The following is a 7,128-nucleotide window of genomic DNA, read 5'->3' on the forward strand; positions in this document are numbered from 1 at the left end:
CTGGGGAAGAGAAGTCCAAACATTCTGAGAAAAGGAATTTCTCCTCATCTCCATCTTTGGGAGACCCTTTATTCTGAAACCATATTCCCTTGTTCTACATTCATCGACTGATATGTGATAATCCTCAACTCCACGTTCCTGCCATATCCCCATAACTCTTGATTCCCTTACTGAGTAAAAATTAATCTTTCCCATCCTTGAACATACTTAATGACTCATACATAGAGTTCCCCAGATTCACTACCCTCTGAGAGAAGAAATGCCTCCTCACCTGTGTTTGAAATGGATGACCCTGTACTCTTGAGATTCTGCCCTCTGGTCTCAGACTCTTCCACCAGGGGAAACAACCTCTCAGCATCTACACTGTCAAGCCTCCTGAGAATATGTACCAGTAAGGTTGCCTCTCATTTTTCTAAACTCCAATGGTTACAGGCCCAATCTACACGACCTCTCGTCCTCTGAGAATCCCTTCATGCCTGGGATCAAACAAGTGAACTTTCTCTGCACTGTCTCCAATGCCAGTATATCTTTCCTTAGATAAGGGGACCCAAAACTGTTCACAGTATTCCTATGCCTTGTATAGTTCTAGCAAGATTTCCCTATTTTTATATTCCATTCCCTTTTAGATAAAGGCATTGGTGGTGGAGGGAGCGAATATTGAGGATGGGGTGTCAATTATATAAGTTGCTTTGTCCTGGATGGTGATGAGCTTCTTGAGTGTTATAGGAGCTGCACTCATCCAGGCAAGTGGGGAATATTCCATCACACTCCTGACTTGTGCCTTGTAGATGGTGGGCAGGCTTTGGAGCGGCAGGAGATAAGTTGCTCACCGCAGGATTCGCAACCTCTGACATTCTCTTGTAGCCACAGTATTTATATGGCTGGTCCAGTTCAGTTTCTGGTCAACACTGACCCCAATGATGTTGATAGGACACCTCAAATACTTCACAGCCAATGAAGTAGTTTTGAAGTGTTGTACCTTCACTGCTCTAATGTAGAAATCACAGAACTATTACGGCGTTGAGTGGTCTATTCAGCCCATACTGTCTGTATCTGTTCTCCAAATGAGCAAGTTACATTGTGCCATGCTCCCGGTAACCCTGTACATTGTTGTTTTTCAGATAACAGTCTCATTTCTCATTGAATGCTTTGATTGAACCTGCCTCCATCACACTCTCAGGCAATGCATTCCAGACCTTAACCACTTGCAGTGTGGAACAGATTTTTCTCATGTTTTTGCTCCTCTTTCCAATTAATTTAAATCTGTGTCCTCTCATTTTTGAACTTTTCATCAATGGGAACAGTTTCTCTCTATCTGCTCAATGCCCTCATGATTTTGAACACTCTATCAAATCTCCTCCTAGCCTTCTCTTTTCGAAGGAAAGCAGTTCTAACTTTGATCTTCATAACTGAAGTTTCTCATCCCTGAAGCCATTCCCGTGAATCTCTTCTGCACTCTCTCCAATGTGTTTACACCCTTCCTAAAGTGCAGTGCCCTAACTGGATACAGTACTCCAGATGAAGCTGAAATAGGGTTGAATACATGTTCACCATAACCCCCTTGCTCTTGTACTTTATGTCCCTATTAATGAAGCCTAGGATATTGTATGTTTTATTAACCACTTTCTCGACCTGTCCAGCCACCTTCAATGACATATATATGTACACCCATGTTCCTCAGCTCCTGCACACCCCTTAGAGTTGGATTCTCTTGTCTCTCCGTGTTCTTTCCACAAAAATGGATCACTTCACATTTCTCTGCATTGAACCTCACCTGCCACTTGTCTTCCCATTCACCAACTTGTCAATGTCCTTTTGAGGGTCTGCACTACCCTCCTCACAGTTCATAATGCTTCCAAGTTTCGTAATTTTGCAAATTTTCAAATGTCTCCCTGCATACCAAGGTCTAGGCCATCAATATATATCAGGCATTATGCTCTGATGGTGATTCTGTAATAAGAACTAGGAAGCAAGTCTTGACTTCTTCGACTGCAGGTTTATTGTGTTCAGTAATCACATCTCCAAAAAATACCGTGCCATCTGCATCGCCTTTATACATTGAGACAATAAGTGCAATCTATTAAACAATTAAAATCGCAATTCTAACTTAAGTACAAGGGAACATTAACTCTTTCCTAACATCACAGAAAGCAAGGATCCCAAAACTGGCCTCTGGGGAATCAAAGAACCATAGAATTACTACAGCACAGGAGGAGGCCATTCGGTCCATCGAGTGCGCACCAACCCTCTGAAAGGGCACCCTACCTAGGGCCACTTCCTCGCCCTATCCCCATAACCCCGCCAAACCTGCACATCTTTGGACACTAAGGGAGCAACTTATCATAGCCAATACACCTAACCTGCACATTTTTGGACTGTGGGAGGAAACCGGAGCAACCGGAGGAAACACACGCAGACACAGGGAAAAAGTGCGGACTTCACACAGACAGTGACCCAAGGCCGGAATTTGAACCCGGCTCCCTGGCGCTGTGAGGCAGCAGTGCTAACCACTGTGCCACCGAACTGCAGTGCAATCCATCGTCCAGCCTGAAAAACATCCTACTACTACTACTGCTGAAAACAGTCACTACTTACTGTTTCCTGCCACTTAGACAATTCCGTAACCATGTCACGACTGTCCCTTTGATTCCATGACCGATACCTTTGTTTGCGAGTCTGTTGTGCGGCACAGTGTCAAGTGCCTTTTGAAAGTCCTTGTACACCACATCAACAACATTACCCTGCCTCAAGAGGCAGACTGCTGACAATTCTCTGCCAACATCTGCACAGTCAGTTGCAAAAATCTCTGAGTTGCCGCCCAGATTGTGCTACTCTGTACAGTTTTCCTTTCCTGCAGTCCTCAGTGTGGGAAGCAAATGTTTTTTGCAAGGTGGCAAAATATGGACAATAAAACTTCCATGCACTGATCATCAGAGAGATGGGTTTTTACTTGTTAGGAATTTAGAACAGCCTTAGTTCATCTTTCACCATTCCTGCCATTTTGTGTTTGACCGTGTGGCAGTGATGGTTTGTTACAGTTCACTGAGTCACTAGGTCTGTGATCACTTATTAATTCAGGGGATCTAGGTCTCACTGGCAAGGCCAGATTTGTTGCTCAAATCTAATTGCTCTTGAATGGAGAGACTATCTTGGCCATTACATGGGGGCAGTTAAGAGTTGCTGTGGGTCTGGAGTCACATGTAGGCTGGGCTGGGGTAAGGATGGCAGATTTTCTTCCCTAAAAGACCTTGGCGAGACAGATGGGTTTTTATAACAAATATTGTCTCAATTACTGAGACTAGCAATGTCACATATTTTTTTACTAATTGAATTTGAATCCCATCAGCTGCCGTGGCGCGGTTTGAACCTATACCCCCAAAACATTCACTAGGCCTTAGGCTTACTTATCTGGTGACATTACCACTGTGGCATCATCTCCCCACTCTGCTGTGACAGCATGAATGTTGCAGTCTGGAGCAATGGACAGCGATGGCACAAGATCTATTGTGTATTCGTGTTTGTTCCAAGATGGAACAAGGCCACTTTAAGAGATCAATCACATGACATATTGATGATGCCATTGGCTGTTTGCATGGGAAAACGGTCAGTCTATCCTAACCGCCCATAGAGTAAGCACCTTTCCGATAAAGGTTTGTTTGCTTGTATCTTCGTGGCCTGCAAGCCTTACCTTTAAAAATACCATGGGGCGGGATTCTCCATTGGCTGACGCCGAAATAGGGAAACGCGATTGGACGGAGAATAGGTTCCAATGGCAAAGTCATGCCAATTTGACACCAAATCGCAATTTTCTGTCACCTCAACAGCGGCGTCAATGCAGTCCGAATGCAAGTACGGTAAACACCGTTTGCATATCATTAGCAGGCTCGAACCAGTATTCCCCGGGGCCTCCGCGATGCTCCGCCTCCAATGGGCCAAGTTCCCGAATGCTCGGTTCACTTGTGCTTTTAAAAATTGTGAGACCAGCATCATGGCAGCTGAGAGAGAGAGAGGGGGCACAGAAAGTATTCAACATCGCCATAGTTTGCTGACAGTTGTGCCGCTGGCCGGGTGGCTTCTGCCAGGGCCGGGGGGGGGTGAGCAGCGGGGGGTGGCAGGAGGTGGGCTGTTGGGTTGGGGTAGACAGGCACAGAACTCCATTTCCACAGCCGGAAAGGCAGCGATGCAATTGCACCCACCACTAACAGCTGTAGCCACCTGGGTTGGCCACTTCCCGACTTAAAATGGAGAACCGCAAAGGCTGAAGGGAAATTCAGCCAACACAGGCAAAGACTAGCAAGTGCAGAAATCATGTATATTGGAACCTGCAAAACAACCAGACAGCACTGAAACCAGCAGCCATCTGCATAGTAATGAGCGATTCCAAGGCACAATGGCAACAGTTAAGGTGAATAAAGCCAAGCCAGACTCCTTGGCGCCGGCAGGAGCCAAGACAAAGGAAGGCCAACAGACATTTAGGGAGCGCCCAGCGATCAGGGAACAACTCCAGTATTGGGGAAATCGATCCAAGTGATCGGAACGCAGTCCAATCACTTGGTACCAGGTACGGGGTCCACCCCAAAGGGCGGGAAGCCCCTGGGGACGATAAAGTAAAGCCCCCAAGTTCAAATCGTCCTTCTTTGGTTGGGTCACTCAGCAACTTGAATCAACGCGTGAGAGTGACCTGTCTCAGCTGCCGCCAACCAAGTAAGTCTCAAGTCAACGCTCGCTACGAGATAGGCGCTCCTAGCTACCAGTTCATACCAGCTTTTGAATCCTGCAGACTCAGGACCTGAACAAAAGGCCATTTGTTCCCCTGACCTGGTGGGCCAGTCCGAAGCTAAGTATTGGCCTTTTAGTGATAGGAATAGCCTAGAAAGTAGAGTTTAAGCATGAGTACTGATTTACTGTATATAATAAATGTGTTTTGATTTGAATCTTATTAATTGGTGTGTTGAGTTATTGATCAGTACTTGAACTTGAACCTCGTGGTGGTATCATAAAGATACCTGGCGACTCTAGAGCAAAGGTTAAACAAACAGAGCAAATTACGAATTAAGTGCCACCAAAAGTTAGCAACATATTACTGGCGACTCTGGTGGGACCCGATCTAGAAGTGGCTTAACCACTCCGGGAGAACCCAAAATTTGAATTAGAAATCCAATTGGGAACAGAAAAACCACAAGTGTTCAAGTAGTTCTGATCAATCCTCATAATTCGGAAGTGTGTTAATGCATGCGTAACTAACAGGGCTATAAGGAAAACTGATAGATTTTTGTTGCGAATATCTGTCGGGAGTTTGCATTCCGGAAAATAGCGAAAGCCGTACCCATAATTACAGCACTGCCTTAGTACCCCTCGTTCCAAATTTTAAGTGAAGTATTGAGAAAGGAAAGATGGCAATGCAGGCAATGCAACGCCTCATGAACCCCGAAGAATTCGTGGTTGCAGCGACCAGCAGCAAAGTAGGACAGTGTTCCGTTTGGGAAGAGGAAATCAGAAAGTACCTCAAAGGGAAAGGATGGCCCCTTTGGGCCGAATTCTGTGAAAATGAGGAAACAGGTCCCGGGAGTATAGGACATACTTGGTGGGAGAACCTGAGCGAAATTCATAAGAAAAGTGTGGGAAAATCTCGCAAGCCGATGGCAATTGTGTCCTGTTTGGCACAATTGCGAGGCACAGAGGAGGTCGTTCGGACGCGCCGTAAAGAGATAGAGGAGACACATCGAATGAGTACGGTCGATGTGAGCGAGGTTGAGAAAGAGAACCTAGAATTAAGAAGGAATTTAGCAGCAAAGGACGGAGAGGTGGATGATGCCAAGGGGGCACACCAGTCTTGTCTGGCGCACCTAAGCAGCTTCCAGACACAGTACGAAAAGGCCTACCAGGACACGCAGCATGCAGTCCTGGTAAGAGAGGAAGCAGAGAAATAAGTAGAGGCATTGCAAAGGCAGTGTAGCGACCTGAAAGCAGCATTACGAGCACTCCATACTACCACCACGGAGCACGGGCAAAGCTCACTAGATCACGCAAAGTGCCGGAAGCAGATTGCAGCACTGCAATCTTTACTTTCAGTTCAGAATGGATTCCAGAGCACCTTTGGATCCTAGTTAAATGCAGAAGACGGCCCGGATTGGGATGGATTAAATGAGACCGCGCATAGATATGTTCAGGGAACATGTGCGCAAGGAAAGCCCCAGAAGAGAAAAGCTCCCCAACCCCCCACAGAGCAGATAGTTCAGGCACCAATGAATCCAGTAACCACCCACCGCACAGTCACCTCGGAAGGAGACACGGAATTCCTGTACACGACCCCCTTAACCGTGACCCAATTACGGGACGCGTGCGAGAAAATCACACCGTTCCTCCCCACCTCAGACCCCCACCACTTCTTTGCTAGAGTAAAGCAGCAGGCGACCATGTACGGCCTGGACGAACGTGAGCACGTGAAGCTCACAGTTTTGAGTTTAGACCCTTCGGTCGTAGCAGCCCTTCCCGACCCACAGAATGTAGGAGGAGGCACCCTTGCAGAAATGCATGCAGCGATCTTAGACGTGATCGGCTACAACAGAGGTGACCCCGTAGAAGGCCTGAATAAGTGCAGGCAGAAAAAGACGGAACACCCCACAGCGTTTGCTGGACGCCTGTGGATTCATTTCACAGCAGTTTTTGGAAATTTAGAACGCGCCCATTTGTCCCAAGACGGTGTGGCCAAATGGACCCACACCCTTATCTCCCATGCCACCGAGGCAGGACAAAAAGCCTGGACGAATTATGACCCCTCAGAGGAAGCCCACATTGAGAAATGGGTTTTAAAAAGATTGTCCCGCACCTGGGAGCAGCCTGTACAAAACAAATCCGCAGTTAGGAAACCCGAGGAACAGCAGGCAGAAGCAGACAGCCAAGCGGTGAAAACGCACCAGAACCCCGCATGGGTGAACGAAGGCAGGAACAGCCCCCCACAAAAGCCACAGGAGTTACAACTGTGGACAGTTAGGACACTTTGCACGAGCATGCAATGCCCCACGAAAGCCACAGAGAGCCCAGCAGACAGGCACTCTGAATAAGAATAGGACAGAGTCCATACATAGTGTGAGCACCCGTTCAGACCAGATGGACCTGAACGGAACG

This window comes from Scyliorhinus torazame, chromosome 10, assembly GCF_047496885.1.
Source record: "Scyliorhinus torazame isolate Kashiwa2021f chromosome 10, sScyTor2.1, whole genome shotgun sequence".
NCBI classification, from domain to species: Eukaryota; Metazoa; Chordata; class Chondrichthyes; order Carcharhiniformes; family Scyliorhinidae; genus Scyliorhinus; species Scyliorhinus torazame.